The sequence below is a fragment of the Xenopus laevis genome, chromosome 4L, assembly GCF_017654675.1.
Source record: "Xenopus laevis strain J_2021 chromosome 4L, Xenopus_laevis_v10.1, whole genome shotgun sequence".
Taxonomy (NCBI): Eukaryota; Metazoa; Chordata; class Amphibia; order Anura; family Pipidae; genus Xenopus; species Xenopus laevis.
Genome location: NC_054377.1, coordinates 6432132 through 6454045, shown reverse-complemented (window position 1 = coordinate 6454045; position 21914 = coordinate 6432132). Strand labels below are relative to the sequence as shown.

Below are 21914 nucleotides of genomic sequence, written 5' to 3'. Positions count from 1 at the left end.
GTTCCTTTTTGGTGTGTGTGTGTAGGATGGGTTTCACGTAAAGTAATACGGCAAGGCAGACCTGATATGAAAGGGGTTAAAAGCAAAGCCTTGAAATTAATTAATATGGCATTTCCAAATTAGGAGCCTGCAGCAGCATTGCATCTTTGCTTTGTGTCTCTGTGCAGTGGCTTATTCCTTGCCAGTACTTCCAATAAGAAGATGAAGGGCATTATTATTATTATTATATTTGCAGAGGGATATCTCTCATTTCGAGTGATGCTGGATGTCTTTTGGCTTGAAGGCAAAGCAGAAGCATGAACACAAGTCATACATTAATGTAACCTCTCTAAACCTCCCTTCACTATTACTCAACAGCTATTAATTCCTCTCCTTCTAGTGTTTTATAGGATAGGAACCTCGCCCCAGGTAAAGACGGCTCTTAAAGATATTACTAAGCAGTTGCATCCATTCCAGTACCTAGACCTATTTAATTTAGCAAAAGAGCATTTTATTGTGTCAGCACCAAATTAGCTCTGGAGAGGACTGGTAGCTGCAGTGCTTAGCATTTAGCACGGAGAATTGAAGAATGGGTAATAAGGCAATAAAACATGACTGTGTCCCATAATCCTGGCTATGTACAATGAAAGAATATTGATGATGGCTCAGCCAGGAAAACGGAATCAGTTTTTGAATAAACCCACATTTCATGCAGCAGGATGATAGCTAGAGAGGTAATAAACATAGAGAAAAGGTTATGGTCTTGGTTACATGGTGAGATGTGTGTAATCCAGTGATTCCATCAGAACGAGCATGCGGCATTTAAGACCCATTGCAAGTATTCACTATAAGCAGTTGACGGAGGTTCTTGGTATTGACAGTCAGTCTAAATAGACCCCATTGATCTTTTATCCTCTTCCTTTTAACCATGTAATGACACGAGCAGTAAAGCGACAGCTCAACCACACTCCGTGTTATAAGACACACAGCACTGCACCAAGCATGGCTCAAGAATCATGTTCACAATGTGCTGGGGGGTCATGTAAAGCATGTTCCACATGGGCATCAACTAGTGAAGAATTAATTCACACTATGTATTTCCTTGTCCAGCCATTTGATTCTTGTAGCCCCAGAGTCAATGGAAATACATTGAGTGTTGTTCAGTTGCACCTAAGCATATTACAAAACTGTATGAAGAAGGGATATTTTATCTTCACATGAGAACTGTGTCAGTCTATCTATCCTTATACATTGCTCTAGTAAAGTAGACAGTGAATTGGAATGTCTTCTCGGTCAACAAACAAACGGTTATAGATCATTGCTTAAAAGTGTGATCATAGCTGTGTCTTTTAGCCGCGGTAAGTACCAAGGGGTTTAAAATGCAATCATTTTAGGGCAGTGATTACTTGGTATGCTCTGGGCTTCTTCTCTCTCTCTCTCTCTCCCTCTGCATTTTTCTACCCACATGAGACATTCATTTATATTCTGTCTATCCTGCACGCCTTCAATCTCCAACTAATCTTCCCCCTCTCTCTCACTATCTACTACACTTTCTCTTTCCTTGCTAATGTTCTCCTATTTTCTCTTCCTTCTTACAATACAAGGACCCCTACGAGGAACCCTAGGCACATCATAAAGCTAATTTATTCACGGATTGTCTGGTAGAATTTTAACTTAAGGCAATTCTAAAAAGTGACTGGAATATTTGTTGACGTCAGGTATATGCATACACTCTAATCTTCCCAATGTCTACATTTAGTAGTCCATTAGTCAAGAGAAGGCAGCAAAAGTAGTTAACCAGTCTGCTGTAAAATTCTTCAACAAAGAAATGCTGATTGCTGTTTTTATCATTGAATATATCCTTGAGTAGGTACATTAGCTTACCTAGATTTGCAGCAACAGAAATTCAGATTCTGAGCGATTGCAAATTGTTAGCATTGACCTTGATGGTGGGCATATAGCCTGTAATATTATCAAACCTATAAGAAAATATAAACCATGTGTAGACAAGACCAATGGAGAAAAATTCTCCCCAATGCAGTTAAATGGGGATTTAGTTTTACACAATTGCTTTCAATTGGTAGAATTTATCAGTTCTATAGGGAAGAAGCAAGAATACTGGTAGCAAAATTATGGAAGATGTACTTACAAAAATGAAAGTGTAGCTTTTGCAAACCTTCTATGGGAGCATTTAAGATATGTTGGTCAGTGTTCCAACTGGCTACATGATATGGTTAAGAAGCGTCTAGGATGAAATGTTAGTGACCCCCCCCCCCAATATTACTAGAGCTGGGATATTTAGCTCTATTTGCAGCTATGAATGGCCAGAGCAAAGACAGTTGGTAAGTTTCAAGAAGGAGTAAAAGATGGGTAGTTTCCAGCTGGTAAATGTTCTATGAATAGCACTTAATTTGAAGCTGCTCAGCTCCATTGGTGAAACCCTTCTGTGTGTGCTTTGGTTCAAGGTTTATGTTCTGTTGAGAATATATGGTTAAATATAGTGATATTTGTATGGACTGTGTCTGACCAAAGAAGTGACATGAAAAAGAAAACAGCTGGGAAGTAAGAAATTATCTTGGCTACTTGGTTACTAAAGAACCTGGTAGGCACCCCTTAACTTCTTGATGGACATCAAAAATAAGGGTTCAAATCTCCTCTTTCCAGTAGCCAAATAAAGGATGCAACCATCAAACTATTATTCTCCTCACACCTCAACACCTTAACACTTGGGGGCACATTTACTAAGCTTGAGTGAAGGATTCGAATGAAAAAAACTTAGAATTTTGAAGTATTTTGTTGGGTACTTCGACCATCGAATAGGCTATTACGACCTTCGAATTCGATTCGAACGATTCGAACTAAAAATTATCGACCACTATTCGACCATTCGAGAGTCGAAGTACTGTCTCTTTAAAAAATACTTTGACTACATACTTTGGCAGTTGAAACCTACCGAGGTGCAATGTAAGCCTATGGGGACCTTCACCAGCAGTTTTCTTTTGATAGAAGAAAAATCCTTCAATAGATTGCTTAAAATCGTTCGAATTGTTCGATTCTAAGGATTTTATTGTTCGATCGAATGATTTTTACTTCAATCAATCGAAGTGCTAAATCCTTCGAATTTGATATTCAAAGTCAAAGGATTTAACTTCGAGGGTCGAATTTGAGGGTTTATTAACCCTCAAAATTCGACCCTTGATAAATGTGCCCCTAAGTATAATAAGTACAAAACACATCCCTTCTGTACTGAAACACAAAAACTTATTCCATACCTCTGTTGTGAGGGGTTATTCCAACCTCCGCTCTCAGGCTTGGAATCTAAATCTCTGATTTAGCATTACAAGTTACAGTGAGCCATTTGGAACAACCTGATGTCACATTGGGATATAAGTGTCTCCATCTATATAATTTAAATTAATTCGATAAATATCACGAGCTTATCTTGTGATATTGACTTCATTCTGGAACCTTCCTACTTCTAATGCATTCAATTGTGTCTATTTTGTTTAACTATAAGAATAAAAGTCGAAACTTCCACATTTCCACGTTTGTCCTTGTGGTCTTCAGTGAAAGTCACAATAAGCTCCCCTATATATATATATATTATCACATGGGGTGTTGTGTTGCAAAAATGTTACAAAAGGTGCAATTTGAGGTTTGGTCAAGATAAATGATCTCAGAGCAGCAAATCTTCTCTTCTCTAATGCTGCACAATAGGATGTTTTTTATGACAGTTCAGGAAATGAACAGTATAAAAGAATTTGAGTCCCAATATGCAGTTAAAAACAACATACATACTATAAAACATACACAATAACTGGAAATTGTCTTGACCTGCTTCATGCCATCATCATTTTTTCTATCAACCCTTTAACCTCTTAAACAATGAATTTCTTTCTTTGTTATTCTATCCTAGAGGCAGTGTTTTTTTTAATTCACAGTGACTTATATCAGTAACTCATTCATGCCCCTTTTAAAGTGCTGATGATTTATCCAAGTTTAAGGCATTTACTGAGATGTCCTCCAGAGTTAACCATGAGATGTGTGTAATTTTCTATTCCTTCTTCTGAAACTTTCTACATCTATGGAGTCCATCTTGGTCTTACAAAATAAATATACAGTAGCATTACCCCAGGTTTTTTAGGTTTTTCAATATCATAGGCTTATGTATTGGGGTTTGCTAAGTTGGACTACGACTAAGAAACTCTTTTTTGTATTGTATCCCTAATAAATGTTGATATTTCAGTTGTGAATGACATCTCTTTAATGGGCTCCTCATACTAAGCCATCTAAAGGAGACCAATATAGGACATGGGTGATTCCTGCAGCATGTCTTTTTAGTAAAATTATTGGCAGGCTTGATGATTGACAATGCCCAGGTAATAATGAAGAGTAAGTCCTTACACATAGATCTGGGATGTGATTTGGTTCTTACTTGGACATTAATTACCATGTACAGTTCCCAGTTGCTATAATCCAAAAATATGTTGAGATTCTTGTTGACCCAACTTTTTGGCTTGGTTTCTGATTTAAAGGGCCTATAGACTTTCCACCATGCCGCTATTGACTTTCTACTACTCCTTGTCTATGTAATTTTATTTTGTAATCGATACTGTCCTGCTCATAAGATCTTCAGGACTAGTGGCTCCATTTTTATTACAGATGCACAATAACTCCCCAGTGCAAGTTCTGCATGTTTTTTGTAGCTTGCACCTAACTTGTATTGTGTGTTTGGAACTGAAGGATATTGATTGTTGCCTCATGCCTTCTATGCAACTTTTCTTCCTATATCGTTTAGGGTGTAATATTTGTAAGATTGCATAATGTTTATCCTACTAATATATCACCATTAAGAATATGGATCACATTATTGCATTAGGAGCTCATCATCATTATACTAACATAATCATCTAAACATTCTATAATCTGTGCATTATTATGACATTTTTAGATTTATTTAATTTATTTTTTACATGTAATTATGGATGTATGTGCATAAAAATTGTCTAGTTTCCTTATTCGCATTTTTAAATATGCGAGGTGGCTGCCATATTGCTTGCTGTGATACATGTATTCTCTGTAGAGAGTTATAGAAACATCACCTCTACTGGTCATGGTTATCCATACTAGTATAGAATTTTTAAGAATTTTGTCTTTGTTGTGCCTCAACTCTTGCTTACAATTTGGTTGTGTGTAAAGCATTTTCCCTTAAAGTGTTGAACCTTGAACCCTTAATCCGATCAAATCAAAATCTCATGAGGTCTTCCCTACATCAACTTTCAATTGAGCACTGGTGAGGCCGGATAATACCGGACAAAAATAAGACTTCCTTTATCTTTAGTCCGAACCCTAACACAGCATTGAAGATCTGAGTGATGTTTACTTGGCAGAGGGCTGAAATGAAGACGCTCTTATTGTTTTTGTACAGCAACAAAGATATAGAGAGAATGTTCATGACAGTGATCAAATAGGCATTGTGATACATACTGTAGTTATGTTGTGCTCAATATTGCTCGTATACACCTCTAATACGTATGCATCATTGTTGCTTATTTTTGTAAGCAATGTCTACCAGGTTTGTCACTTTTTAGATTATATATCAAACAATATAATCATTAAAACGAAAAGAAAAACTAAAGAAGTAACTAGGAAGAAGGAGAAGAAAACAAATTATGAAGAGGAGGAAGGGAGGAGAAAAAGAATGGAAGCTCTTCATTCTTAATGGTGATTTAAAAGTGAGAGACAAAATACATTGCATTACAGATGCTGCAGCTATTTGGACAGGAATCAGCTAGAGGGCAGAAAAGCAGCAACTGCCACTGATTACTGTTACACTCTGTGAATAGTCAACAGGAATATTAAACATAGAGTAATGCGCAAAGGAACTGATTACAGACTCTAAGCCTCCTGCTGTCTTGCTGTGGGATTCAATAAACAGAGGAAACATTAACCAGCCATAAAATGTTCCTCAAGAACTTCCGTTACTTGATTATCCAGAATAGGGGGTCCTTATCAATAATTACAGGTGGAAAGAGAGAAAGAGGAAAAAAAACTAAAGAAAGGAGGGAATAAGGGAGAAAGAAAGAAAGTTAGTTTTCATTTTTACATCACCTATTTCTAAAATGGCATTTTACTGTTTATTAAGCACTAAGATGATAGAAACTAAATATATATAAACATACAGTAAATCGTTTGCTAAAAAATTCCCAATTTTATACTGAAAAGTGGCAGATCGAGGTTTGTTCATGCCAAATGGTGGCCCTTCATTGGTATTTATTGACAGTTCAAGAAATAAAGAGGGCAAAAGAATATGGGTCCCAATATCCAGTTAAAAACTCCATAAATACTATCTTGAATTTTTTTAATGTTCTGATTTTTTAATAAAATAGGAAACTTTGTTTGGGAGTTTATTCAAAAATAGAAAAAACGCACTGAAATTAGAAGTTCACATTTTGAAAAAATAAGCAGGCAACATTTTCAGTTTATTAGTTTGAAGAACAAAGACAGCTTTGATTTTGTTTCTAAATGTGTATGTGAAAAATATTCTTCCATTTTTAATTTTTGAAAAACTGAAGGTTAAAAAAATGAACTTCTGGGGTCATCTTACTATTAGTGCTCTTTTTAGCTTTGCATCTTCCAGCAGACCCTCTGGCATTGGCTAGAATGTACAAGTCTAGGGCAGCATGGGCCTTTCTAAATCAGTTGTATTTTATCTATATTTTTAGTAGCCTTAACACATTCTCCTCCACATTATGAAAAGACCCTATATTCAGAAAAATCCAGATCCTGAGCATTCCAGAGAGTACTGTAGATCCCATACATCCCATACATGAACAGGACAATTAATTACAATGGTCTTCTATTACAAGGAAACTCTAATTTTCTGTGGAGTGCTGATTTTTCAATACCCAGTGAATAAAACCACTTGGAGGCTTATTTACCAAAGGTCAGATTTTAGTGGCTTTAAAGGTTTTTAAAACCACGACTAAACTCACAAACTCTAAAATTACAAATGTCATAGAATTTATTAAAAGATCCAAATAAAAAAAGTATGAACAGAAAATGACACTGAACGATGTGCTAAAAAAATCTGAATAACTTGAAAGCCTCAAGTTTTTTGGACAATTCTTTGGAAAAAAAACCCCGAAAACCTCTAAAAGTTTGAAATGTTTTAAATAGATTAGCGCAGCTCCCATTGATTTCTATGAAGCCTCAACGACTTTTACATGGCAAAGTTTTGTATTAGTGGTTTTCATGATTTTTATACTTAAATCTCAAATTTTTAGAGCTTTTTAATAAAAACAGGAAAACAAAAAAAGAATTATAGAATTTAAAAGAACAAAGTTAAGGATGGCCACATGTTTTTGTCTGATCCAGATTTATTGCAATATTCACGGTGAATATTTTCATGAATCTGGAATTTTACCATCTGTTTTTGTTTAGCTGGAAAAAAAATATTGTTTTTTTTAGCTAGAAACGCCCATTGACAATGCATTTGCCGCAATTTTGTTGGAAATTCTGGTGAATTTTCCACTGGTTTGCACATTTATTGGTAAAACTACTGGAAATGAAATGGGGCATTTCACCCTTCATTAAACATGATTTAAAGACTGATCAATTACTGTAAGCCAGTGTTACCATATGTCTATGGAAAATGCTGATATGAAGAGTAGGGATGTCGCGGACTGTTCGCCGGCGAACTTGTTCGCGCGAACATCGACTGTTCGTGCTCGCCGAATGTTCGCGAACGTCGCGCGACGTTCGCCATTTTGGGTTCGCCTTAGCTGGCGCTTTTTTTTGCCCTCTCACCCCAGACCAGCAGATACATTGCAGCCAATCAGGAAGCTCTCCCTCCTGGACCACCCCCACACCCCCTGGACCACTCCCCTTCCATATATATAAACTGAAGCCCTGCAGCGTTTTTTCATTCTGCCTGTGTGTGCTTGGAAGAGCTAGTGTAGGGAGAGAGCTGTTAGTGATTTGAGGGACAGTTGATAGTAACTTTGCTGGCTAGTAATCTACTTGATACTGCTCTGTATTGGAGGGACAGAACTCTGCAGGGATTTGAGGGACATTTTAGGTTAGTTAGCTTTGCTGGCTAGTAATCTACCTTCTACTGCAGTGCTCTGTATGTAGCTGCTGTGGGCACTGCTTCTGATCTCATCTGCTGACTGCTGTAATAACCCAATAGTCCTTGTAAGGACTGCTTTTATTTTCTTTTTTGTTTTTTTACTGAGTGATGTTTTTACAGCAGCAATAATATAATCCGTATCCACTACTGTATATGTTGCCCTTGCAGGCATTGTTTGCCCAGTCTTTAACCAAGTGCCACCTAGCTGTGTGAGCTTTTTCACATTCCGTGTCCAGAAACATCACCTGAGTGACGTAGTGTGATTTCTGCCCTTTACAGCACAAAACGCAGCGCTGTGTCAACAATGTATTTTTCAGATACATTTTTGCCCTTGATCCCCCTCTGGCATGCCACTGTCCAGGTCGTTGCACCCTTTAAACAACTTTAAAATCATTTTTCTGGCCAGAAATGTCTTTTCTAGCTTTTAAAATTCGCCTTCCCATTGAAGTCTATGGGGTTCGCGACGTTCGCGAACCGTTCGCATTTTTGACGCAAGTTCGCGAATATGTTCGCGAACTTTTTTTCCGACGTTCGCTACATCCCTAATGAAGAGTTCTTGACCCACAAAATATCTATTCATAAAAAAATTTGTATTGCACTAAAAAAAAAAAAAACCTCTCCTGGTTTGGGATTTTTAAAAATAATCCTTTTAAAGAGGATGTCAATTTCTTTGTACTAACCAATTTACCTTTCTACACAAGTCTAATAATCTTGTATGGTTAGACTTTTTTTTTTATAACAGGGTTCATTTTAAAGGTGTCATTTCCCTTCACTATTTTCTTACTCTCTGGATTCTTGTAATTAACCCCATTACTTTATCTGCATAATTACATTTAGAGAGAGTGCATTTGCTGCCCAGCAGAGCTCTTTAACAGCTAATGGGAGTAATGTCCGCCTACTGTGCGTGCTATGATAAAACGTGTTTAGCCTGCATGGTAGGCATTTTAAGTCCATTAAAAATACAATTGTGAAAGGAAAAAAAAAAAGGACTGTGGATATTAGTGAGAAGATCTCTAGACAACTATTATTTATATACTGATGAAAATAACCAAACAAATGAACCATGGAAAGTTCTAGGTAGAAGTCTACTCTAGAGTGAAACTTATGTGCAAAAGTGGACAAAATGAAACTTGTATATTTGTACCTTTGGATGCAAGTTCATTTAATGAATGTCAACAAAGACTGAATCCATTTGCCCTTTTCTCTCTCTTGTGCTCAGTCCTTTTCTTTATTGAGGCAATGGCAGCAGCATAAATATTTCTTAAAGCTCATATTGTATGCATGACTATTCTTTAACCACTGGAGCTTGTTACCCTCTGGAATAGAGCTTTGATTAAGAACTTTAACTGACTCTGGAGGGAAACCATTTATTTCTTGTAGCATAATGCGTGAAAGTTTTTCCCAATAACGCCGGTGTCCTTATTGTAATGGGTTTTCAAAAAACATTTGCTCTCAAGGTTCTTCGATTTCCTGGACTATAAAGCTAAAATATTGTATGATGTCAGTAATGCTTGAACATATATAAGATAATAGTCTGTAGCAAGTGGCTTTTGAATTAATTTATTATTTACTTGTTGAATATAACAAAATCTTGGTTTCAAAATAAGGTGGAAGCTAAAACAGTGGAAGCCTTCTCAGTTATTCTTAGTCATGTAGACTCAAAGCTGATACTTCTGCATTCTTTTATATTTGCACCAATGCAGTAAGGAGGCATCAGCAATTGTCATGTAGTTGAGTTATTAAAGGTCCACTGACACCAATATTTTTTGCCTGATCATAGGTGCACCCTGAACTTGTTTCTGAATTCTTCAATGTTGGCATGTTGATAGACGGCTTATTTTTAACCTGTTTCTAGACCTTGACCATGAACTTTGTCCTTTGATCCTTTTTATCTCTGTACAGACATTTCCGGTCTATCAAGCATATTTTTCATTTCCCTTCCTACATATCTTCTCCCATCCCTGCTTTCTCCCCAGTTCTCACTAACCAATTTGAGGCTTATTTTGAGGCCAAGTTGAGAGATTAAAATAAACTCTTTAGTCAGCTTTTCCTTCCCAGTTTAACCTTCTGAATAATAAATTCCTCCCCATGTATTATGCTTGAGACAAGGGTGCATAAAAGGGAATGGAAGAGCTCATTATACAAGGCTCATTATGTCTCATGAAACTAACTCTTTTAATTCTATATAGAGAAGCCCAGATCTCAATCATATTGCTTGATCACATAATGTTTACTAAAAAAAAAAACACATTGCATCACAAGATTGAAATGGTTCATACTGAACTTGGTGAATACTAACCATTAAAACAATGTAAAATAATGTTGGGGATAGAAGGGTCTAATGACTTGTGAAAATAAAAATTTAATCTAAGCTTCATAATACTGATAGGAAACTTTCTAAATACAATCAATTAAATATTCTGAATCATTTCTGAGTTTATATTCACTATTCCTCTCTCAGCATCTGTTTCTCTTCATTCCGTCTTCATGCAGCAATTGGGTGTCATATATTCATTGACAGTTAGATTCAATATATCTTATAGGGGGCTTACTTTCCTAGCAGATGTATTAGAGCTCACTTAAATAACTGATTCCAGAACAAAATTTAACAAAATAACTTCCTTTTGCATAAATTCTGCATGTAGAGAGACATGTTGTCTGGTGAGTTTAATAGAGTGAGCTCTAATACATCTTCTAGGCAAAAGGAGCCCCCCTATAAGATATATTGGTTTTAACTAACAATGAATATCTGACATGAAGACAGAATGAAGAGAAACAGATTTTGAGAGAGGGGTAGTGATGATAAACTTGATTATTTCAAAAACAGTACAGAATTTTAAATTGATTGTATTTAGAAAACTTCTAATTTCAGTATGCTGAAACTGATATAAAATTTTCATTTTCGCGATAGTTTCCCTTTAATGTTAATTGAACTGAAAAGGTACCCTTAATATATAAGGTAAACAGATTTGGCAAGTCAATATCAGGCAGTATTAAGTACTCACACACTCAGATGGGTTGGAGCCAGGATGAGATGAAGGTGTAGTTTCACCAAAAGAATGGACACCACAATGAAATAGATCTCCTTCTTTGGACACCTGCCAAGTGTGAATACAGGTTCCTTTGCAGCTGTTGTGTCTACACTAAGGCAGACATCACCTGGGGAACATTAACATTACACAGTTTTTCCTTGGTGGAGCACATAACTACTTGCTCACTATCCCATACTGAGGTGTATAATAACAGGAGCAGCTACTTGCTAAGTTTCATACATGGGTTTCTTGCACACCGGCACACAAGGACTTTGTCTTGGCTTTGGTCTCCTATGACTTGTTCCCTACCACATGATATAGGTGACTGACCTGGATTTTCTGCACAAGAAAAGAAAGTTAACCCTATGAGTATACAGTATCTAGCAGTGGTAGGTCTAAAGCATCTGGGGTTACTGAGCAACCTTGAAAACATTTTGCCACTCATCCAAATGGTGTTCGGGGTGAGCGGTGAAAAGTTTTCAAGCTTAGGGATGACCAAAATAGTTTTCTGCGTTTCGCCATGATTATGAAAAAAAAAAAATTCCCATAGACTGTAATGTATAGTAAAAAAATGTTATGCAAAATGTCACACAAATAACCTCAATGCATTTCACATATTTTTGGTGAAGTGAAACGGGTCAGATTCGCCCATCACTATTCAAGATGACTCAGCAGCTTTAGTTGCTATTGACTTATTACTTCTATATACTGTATGTCTTTCCCAAATTCATGAAAACCTCCATACACAATAATATTTGGCTTGTGTGAAAATAGGTTTTCAAGTCAATTTTCTGATTTTCTCTTTTTACGCTATAGCCAAGCCCCTCCGTATATAAATACAGTACAATGTTAAATGAAGCTATATCATACTGTATATTACTTTAGTTAAGTTCATTTATGGCATCTTAGCCTATATATCTTTATTACATCTGAACAAGTGCTTTTATCTTGGGAGATGTAATTTTTGTTTCAGAAATACAGCCTGAAATTCCCGTGCTATATTTTGAAACACATAATATGGCAATTCCCCTCGGCTCATTCCTACACCGGCTTGGACACAGCTCTTAGCTATAATTTATATTTGGGGAAAAAGGCCGTGAAACTGGGTGACATTAGGCATGGGCCTCTGAGTGGCCTAAATGTTAGTGTCAGCCGAATAGTCGCATTTACTTTTCACGGAGCTCTGGAATTCATTTCGGCTGACGTAATAAATCGCTTTTATTCACCAAGCGGGGTTGACTTGAAATAGTTTCTTTTAAATTTTGTATTGAATTGAGATTTCTAAACTCAAGCTCTTTAGTGTTCAAAAACAAATGACTTGTAATGGTTAATTAAACAAAAGGTACTCATTATCTGTCATTATCTGCAAAATTATGTTTCTATATGTTTCAGAATTGTACAATTTTTTTTTAAATATTATTATTAGTGACTTATATGATTGCCTCGACACATTTTATTGAAGGCAATACTAGAGCTGGGGGAGGTGTTTAGCCTAGGAGGAGGGTGTGGTGTTTTGTTATCTGCCTGGTAGATAGAGCTGCCTGGAAGGCATCCTTCGTTCCTTATTCCTCCCTAATCCACATTTTATTTACTTTTTTTTTCAGCTTATCCATTTCAAACACCAAGAGGCAGATATATTAATTTTCAACTTTCATTGTGAAAAAAAATGTATTAAACTAGTCTGGATTTTTTCCCCAACATATTTCCTAAAAGACTTGAATCCTATTTATTCACAATAACAACTAAATTGCCACCAAAATCGCATTATTTCAGTCATTTTTACAAAAGTAACTATAAGAATGTATATGTATATGCAAAATGTTTTACATTGGAATTTTCTTGATTTTTTTCGTTTCATTAATGTTGAAAATTTGAGTTAAAAAAAACTCTATTTGTGATAGAGTTTCAAATTTGAAAAAAAATCATTAAAAAAACTGTTTTTGGAATTCGAGTTTTCCAAAAATGTCAACATTTGTCAAATACAAAAATAAATAAGAATATTCCAATGAAATAATTGCTATAAATTTGTAAGAAAATTCCAATGACATAATTGCTATAAATTGCTATTTATGTTAATTCCAGTTCTCTCCGTAGATTTAAAAACTGACTCCCAGGGAGGCAGGTTTATTGATTTTCAATTTGAATTGTGAAAAACAAGAAAATCGCTTAGGTTTTTTTTAAAATAGGTAGTATATGTATGAAAAACTGATTTGCAGAAAAAAACTTGATTGCGATCAACATTTAGGGGCAAATTTACTTAAGGTCGAATATCGAGGGTTAATTAACCCTCGATATTCGACTGTCGAAGTTAAATCCTTCGGCTTTGAATATCAAAGTAGAAGGATTTAGCGCTATTCGTTCGATCAAATGAAAAATCGAACGATTAAATCCTTCGAATCGTTCGATTTGAAGGATTTTAATCAATCGATCAAACGATTTTTGTTCGACCAAAAAAAGCTAACATTGAGCTTTTAGGTGGCGAACTAGGGGGTCGAAGTTTTTTCTTAAAGAGACTATCGAATGGTCGAATAGTCGAATGATTTTTCGTTCGAATCGTTCGATTCGAAGGTCGAAGTAGCCCATTCGATGGTCGAAGTAGCCAAAAAAACATTCAAAGTTTTTTTCCTCTATTCCTTCACTCGACCTTAGTAAACGGGCCCCTAAATTGTTCTATTACTGTTTTCATTGTTCTATTAGCTTTTAAACTATTTTATCCAGGTTTTAGCTACAACATTTTCTAACTAACCCTCTAATCAAAACAGATGGGGGAAAGGAAATGGAGGGGCAGCTTTTCATAGCCTTATTATGTCCGTGTTGCTCTGTGGGCTTTTTGGCTCCCAGTATAATGTGCATATTCCACTGTCATCCCAAATTCAGAACAATAAAAAGAAAAGAGAAGTAATGTCTGTGTGTTAAAAGACCTTCTTATTCAGTGACAAGCCATTGGTTTCTATCACTTTGGTGACTGCAGAGGGCATACAAATGATGTATGATTGCTGCCCATCCCTGCCTTTTCTAATAAACAGGGCAACTGACCTATAAATTAAACAGAAAAGGACAATGTGTTTGACACACACGAAAAAATGCATTTTTTGTTTTTGTTGTTATTGTTTTGAAAGTTCTGAACATTTTTTTGTTTGGTTCAAAGAACTCTGGGGACAACTTGAAGGGAGTTGTTATAAAGGGACATTTAGAAGATAGAAAGTTGGTGAAGGAAGAAAATAAATCTAATTTCCGTGAAGGTGAGGTTTGTTTTGCACATCTGTTATTTTCAAAGGTTACCTTGTAATATAGGATTAAGGCGAGATACACGCCAGCATCCAATCAGTACATGAATAGTTGCACCCACAGAAAGCTGAAATGGTTTTATTTTCAAAGTTGCGTTGTTCTTTCTAGGGATTGCCTTGTATCTGCATAGACATTCATGAACCTCTATTAGAAGACTGAATACTCTGAATATTAATTTTTGAGCAAAAAAAGTCTTCTCAAATATGCCATTGTGGATATATAGGGATATTTTTAAAATAAGGTTATAGTTAAGTTTTCACTTAAGAGGGAGTGCTGCAGAGGGTCTCAAATATATAGGAACATAATCATGGGGAGACCTAATTTAAGGTTGTCAACCACCTTCTTCAAGAGCTCTTACAAAATGTAACAGCCAAATAGTATTTAATGTAAAAGGTTACTCCAAATTCACTGAACCAATCAAGTACACTTCATTATATGTTTGGTACAGTATGTTCAAAAATCTACTTAAATTAAGGATACATTTTCCCATATAACCTTATGCATAAAAACATAGTCCATTGGTCGATAGGTCTAGAAAAAGCTCAAATCCAATTTTGATATAAATATTGGAGGAATATTTGAGTTCTTCTTTGAGAAGTATGTAGTTCTTTAATCCACTTTCACAATAATATTTTATCATCATTGCCCTCCTCTGATGGAGAAGCTGACAGTGCAGGGTCCATGAATTCAGTTGATACAAGTAAATGGTGGTTGTAGCGAGAAAAACAGGGATCTTATTGTTTGAGAAGAGGTTTGTTGATTAGTGTGGTGTATTTGTGTCCTTTAATAGCCAACATAAACAACCTAACAAGAATTAATGATTATGGCCTTGCTTAGTGTTGGCTCAATGATAAGAAGGTAAAGCTGACCATACATGGTGATACATACACTTGGTTCCCTTGCTCGCTCAGAAATCTCCCATAATAAGACCTGGCAGCATCTGAGTAGCAGAGGGCTCCACCCGAAGCCAAAGGTGGCTGCTACAGGCAGAATCGTGGGTCGAGACCAGAACCTTGGGGTTAATTCTGGGTTTGGGATACCCTGTGTTACACCTGACTGATAGATATTTGTCAGGATTATCAGGTAGGTCGTCCCAAGGGCCCAATACAAGATTTGATAAGCTACCAATTCAGTCTGGAAGGGTGAGTCAGAAGTTCGGAATATGGCCTGCTCAAGTACCACTTATAGGTATAAATGTTGTATGTATGCTTTGCAGAAAAAGGTCTATTATATATTATGAAATGTGGGTCATTTCATACTCAGACTTGAAGAGGTGTTCTTACAAACAAACCCTCTTAATTAAATCAATTAAATTGGAGTAATCTGCATATTAGCAATCTCTCCTTTGATCTTTTGCTTACTGTATTTCTACAAACACTAATTTCAGTTCTGATGTATGTTTAGCATCTTGTAAAAATGAACGGCAAACAGTGCCAGATGAATGTCCCCAGAGTCTATTGGGAGGAGAATGGGATGAATGGTGTATGAAAGAGAATCTAGTTCGATTCCTCGGGAGAAATTCAGCCGTGTCTAGACACTGGTAGTGTTGTATGGACTGGTTCAGGTGAGAATCTCTTTGTCACTGTATGTTTTATGCATCAATTTACAAATGTAGTTCTTTATGTATCAGCAAAATACTGACTTCTTCTTTTCTAGCACACAAAAAGAGAGATAATATGCTACAGTATAAAATGAACCAGTAAAGTATTCTCCAAATAAAACCTACAAAAAATATGGCTAGGGATGCTGTATTTTTTTTGCTGACCTGTACCAGTCCAGAGGCTCAGCAGTCCTATAAAATTAATCACCCAGGGCTTCAAAGTTGTCCCCAGCAGCTCCCCATCTTGGATCTTGTTATGTATCTTTTGTGTGCCATGCTCAGGGTGTTTTAGACTGCTCTTGGGAAGTTAACTTAGGGAAGTGTTGTAGAAGCTACTGTGGTGGTCTTGTGCCAGTGCAGATATTCAAACCATAAAAGAGAAGTTTATTAATCCAACGTTTCGGTCCCACACAAGGACCTTTCTCAAGTTTCCTTGAGGTATTGCATACTCTTGGGGTGTGCGACCCATACATGCTGCTTCCTATATATATATATATATATATATATAAAACCTGCCTAACTGCTAGTTGATCCAGAGGAATGCAAAAAACACATTTGAAGCCTGCCCAATTTGCTTCAGATCTATCATCCTCTAGGGATGACGTTTAGTATATTTATATAAACAAAAACATTAACTGGATTTAGCTTACCCTTCTAGCTAAGAAAGCAATTTTTTTACTGAGCAAGTTGTCCATTTTCTGGCCTGATCTACTGGAACCCTACTGTCCTTTCATTCATTCTATTAAAATCCCATCCTTTCAAATAAACCTACTGCTGCCTATTTATGATCACTTTGTAAACTTGGTAGCTCTGCTCCCTGTTTCCTTTTGAGATCAAATCTAGTGGAGTAGAGCCCTCAGTACCATTTCTCTTCCTGTGTATCTGCAAGCCTTTCAAGAATGCCGCAGGCACAAAGAAATACTGTATGCTTTGTGACTAATATTGTAGATATATACATTATTCATAGGATAGAAGATTAAATGGGTTTTTCCATTGGAGAAAATTTCTATTGTATTTGTAGTAAATGCAGTTTTTATTACCATATCATGAATGTAGCCCTACTTTCACCCTATCAAACATTTATGTGAAATCCAGGATAGCCCCAGCCAAAGAAAATGTGGATACTTTGCATTCTTGGCATATTCTACTATTTATGAGTGAAAGGCTTGAACCCATGGTTTTCTGGGTGTTGATTTCCATAACCACTGGGCCAGGAGAGCAATCAGTATGTGCTCTTCTCCCTTCCACCTGTTTCCCTGGCCATGTTGCATCACACCAGCAGTCTTATTGTTTTTGTGGGGTCAGACAATTAGGTTTGACTCTATATAAGCCTGATCCCCCTCACATTTGGTGCCTGAGCATTGGCCTATGCACATGAGCAGGTCCCTAGCTCTGTCCCTTGCTTTGGCATCTGTCTCCATTTTGCCTTGTTGTTTCCTGCTCTAGTCCTGATTCTGACCTGTCCTTGTTCTTAGTCCAGCTCTTGTTCAATTCTTGCTCCTATCCTGTTCCAGATTCTGCCTCTTTACCTGCACTGTCCTGTTCAAATCCTGTTCTCTTCTCTCACTCTGTCCAGTCACCGGTTCTCCACCCACTCTGTTTCAGTCCTTTTCTCCCACTCCATCCCTATTCTGCCAGACCATGACTCTTCACCCTCATCACCCTTATTTTGTTTCTTCATCGCCCCTTCTTGTTTCCACATTATCAGTTCTTTCCTGAGGGGCTCACATCTTCCTCCTCAGTAATCCCTTACAATGAGAAAGTATTTAGGAGCACCCATATAAAACACAAACATCACCCACACATATATAATATAGTAACAGAATAATGTTAAATGGGTAGACGTAGTACCTTTGTCGTGTATATATGAGAATGTAGACATGGCCTGTTCATTAGTTGAGGTGTACTTTAGTAACTCTTAGGAGGAGTGCAGGGCTGTCTATTTTAAACTATCCTTTAACTATCTGGAACTTTTAGATTCATCATATACTATGGTAAGTCAATGACTGCTAGATAAATTATACCTTCAAGTAGTTAAATAGCAACTTCCAAGGAATGCACTCATGTTACATGTTTGGGTCAAGTCTAAAGCAACTTGAAAACATTTTACCACTCACCCAAGTGGTGCAGAAGCCACTAAGATGAGTAGTCAAGAAGTCTCACGGGTGGTAAAATGTTTCCAACATTACTCAACAGGTCCTGTAGCCTTAGGCTTAATCACTGTGAATGAATGAATAGGATAAAAAATACTTCGAATTTCGAAAGTTTTTTTGGCTACTTCGACCATCGAATTGGCTACTTCGACCTTCAACTACGACTTCGATTTCGAATCAAATATTTCGAACTAAAAATCGTTAGACTATTCGACCATTCGATAGTCGAAGTTCTGTCTCTTTAAAAAAAACTTCGACCCCCTACTTCGTCAAGTAAAACTTACCAAACATCAATGTTAGGGGAAGGTCCCCATAGGCTTTCTAACAATTTTCTGATCGAAGGAAAATCGTTCGATCGATGGATTAAAATCCTTCGAATCGTTCGAATTATTTGCGTTAAATCCTTCAACTTCGATATTCGAAATCGAAGCATTTTACTTTGACGGTCGAATATCGAGGGTTAATTAACCCTTGATATTCGACCATTAGTAAATGTGCCCCTAGGTCTTTATCATGACATTTTTGAATGAAAACCTACATGTGGGTTAAGTTTCTGAATTAGTACTCAATGCCCCGTAGCCAACATCAATTATACATCACATTCATAAAGTACAGTATAAACACTATGGTTCTACGAGCAATACCTCATACTACTTTTATTTATATAACAACCATATATTTAAAAATGATGGAAATGTAAGGTACCCCCCCCCAACAGAAATAAAGACCTGTATTCTGTGCCAACTAAACGTCTTTCTAGATGGACAAAATTGCAAAAATAAAGGTTTAACAAATCTAGATAACATAAAAAGCGAATTTTTTTGGACGTGCCATATTTATTATAACCTACTCTTTAGGTCAGAGTAAGGATTTCCCGGTTCCTGAATGGAGCAGGTGCATGGTTATTTTGAGGAAGGCATCAGATCTCTCAGAGACAAATGAATATCTGCAGGGTATACGGTGTAGTGTGTCTTGCATTCCCAGGAGACTTCATTGGTTCATCCCAGTCATCAATTTGCTAGTCAGTCCCCCTCCTGTTGAATGGTTACTTCCAAAATGAGATGCAAATCTGATTATAGAGGTGAAGCAATGAGGGCAAGCCAGAGAACACTGAGAGTAAATGGCTATCATTATAAAGGATCTATAATGGGCTGCTTGTGTATAAATATTTTCGGGCTAAATAAATGCATTTTAATGAAAATAAAGCCACACTTTTATTGTGTTTGTTCTATCCATGTTTTATACATAAGGGCGACTCCCTGACAGGTATCTGAACATTTCCAAAGCCTGAGAGGCTGTATGAGTCAGCTCTGAATCACTGCAGTTTGCCTTTAGCAGAACAATAGGCTGAACCCTGCAAGTGCTAGCAAATCTAAAAGCCAGATAGACAATGGTTTACTGGAACGGAACGCAAAGGGTTAAATCCATTGTTCTGGTTAAAGGAGATTTCTTTCAGGGAAAGTTGAATAAAGTCTTCCGGGCTTTGAAGCTGTTTATGCTGATATTTTCTTTGCCGGCATATTTCAGGCTAGGAAGAAGTGGTAGAAAGTAAGAAATAGAAGGAAAGAAAGTATCCCAAGAAATGAGTTAGGAAGCAAAGCAGCCCTGTCCTTACCACCTGGCAGTAGTGAAGGGCTCTTCCTAACTTGTGTGTCATGTAGGGATATATAGATGATAGGATGATCACCTACTTGCCTCCCTTTCTCATGAATACAGAGCTGCTGAATATAGGCAGTGCTGTATTCATGGGGCACACACAGGTCTCTGTGCTACATATTGTACTAAAAACCTGAGATAATTCCAAAAATTGTAGGGCAAGAGGCAAGTGTACAAAAAAATTAAGTTTTTCTTTTTTTGCACTTTGAACCTTGCCCAGCACTTGGTTAGTTTCCAGTGAGTTTAGGATAAGACATAAAAGAGATTGAAAGGCAATCATAAGAGAGACAAAAATACCTAAAATTCAGAGGTGGGGTGTTCTCCCACCTCATGTCCAGGATTCTTGTAAATAACTTCTATACTCTCATGGTTAGTGAGGGAACCATGTTGATCATGAAAGCCCTACAATGGGTGATGATTGGGATAGAATGCTTCTCCAATCTATCCCGATCCATGCCGGATAAGGAGCAGAAAATCACACAGAGCTTTAAAATTTGCCCTGAATCTGCATAGTTTGCTTTTAGAATGGGAGCCATATCTTTCCTCCTTTTTTTTTTTACGGGCATGATCATTTTAATGTAATTTTTGTGGCAAAAATTTCAATTTGATTGTAAGTAAATCTGCCCCATAAAGTCCATGAATCTAATATCCTTGGTGGATTCATAACCAAGATCCCTGAACTATAGGATAGCAGTAATAATAATTGGATCGTCCAGCGTTTTTATTTTGTTTGTATTTTTTATATTCAGATTTCAACAGCTTTCATGACATTCGTCATTTTGGAGAAATAGAGTTTAATAGTGGTTTCAAAAACCTCTAAAACCACTAAAATATGACCTTTGATAAATCCGCCCCTATGGGGCCCATTTACTAGCAATCGCATTTCGATTTTTTCCTCTAATCTCTAAAAATTGTGGGTTTCTCATTTAAAAAAAAAAAAAAAATGCTCTAAAAAACCACGAATGCCTCTGATACAAAACTTTGCCAGGTAAAAGTTGTTGAGGTCCTGTAGAAGTCAGTGGGAGCTGTGCTGATCCTGTTGGACTGCTTTAAATCAATTTGAACTTTTAGAGGTTTCTTTTGGGGGGGGTTGCTAGTAATTCTCTAGATTTTTTTGAGGTTTTTAAGGTATTCATATTTTGTAGCGAATCGTTCAGCATAATTGTCCATTTATCCTTCTTTATTCAAATGTTTTAATAAATTTTATGCCATTCATAGTTTTAGGGGGTAATTTATAGGTTTTTTTAACTCGCATGAATTCACAACTCGACTGGTTTCTTATTTAAGAAAAAACTCTAATAGAAAAACTTGATTAAGTGAGTTTGGGGTGAACAACCGGAAAACTTCATTAATTCGAGTTTTCAGGTTGTTGACCCCCGAACTCACTAAATCAAGTTTTTCCATTCCAAAACTCAAATCTCTCTAAGTTTTCGGGCAAAACCCTCAAAAAACTTGAACATCATCTTCAAATATTTCAAGGGACCTCTGCCATTGATTCTACATGACCTCAACAGGTTTTTAGTGTATTTTTTTAGGGTATTTTTCGTTTCGAGCTATTTCCAGGGTCATGGTAAAATACATTTTGAAAAAAAAAAGTATTTAATTTTCACGGAAAACACAACTCAATCCTCAATAAATCTTCCCCTTAGATTTTGAGAGTTTAGTCATGGTTTCTAAAACCACTAATCCGACCATAATAATTAGTCCCCTAAGTGTGCCAATAGCCAGGAAAGGATTTACTAGGTAAGACTGCATAGCTACTAGCTTAGTCTTCCAGTATTTTCTAATATTGGTACTTAATCAGTTTTATATGTCATTTATAGAAACATCCACTTTTATGATATTTAGCTGCCCTTATTCAATACATAGCGTGTTTATGTCTGGGTTGGTGTTCATTGCTCCACTGTAAAACAAGACCCAATAAAATTCACTCAAATAGTGAATCAATTGGTTTTTGGACCATAAAATAATATATATGCACAGCAATTCATCACAATGGATGACTGATCTGGGGGCTTACGCCCGTGTTTTGCGGGGTACATGAGGAAGTATATTAGTAAAGGTGAGCTGGGCTG

General features: G+C 36.6%; 1 protein-coding gene across 1 annotated transcript in view; it reads left to right on the top strand.

Annotated features, from left to right (window-relative positions):
* lrrc4c.L (leucine rich repeat containing 4C L homeolog) overlaps positions 1–21914 on the top strand; it is a 439781-nt gene that overhangs the window by 1408 nt on the left and 416459 nt on the right. The gene's annotated exons all lie outside the window — the stretch shown is intronic.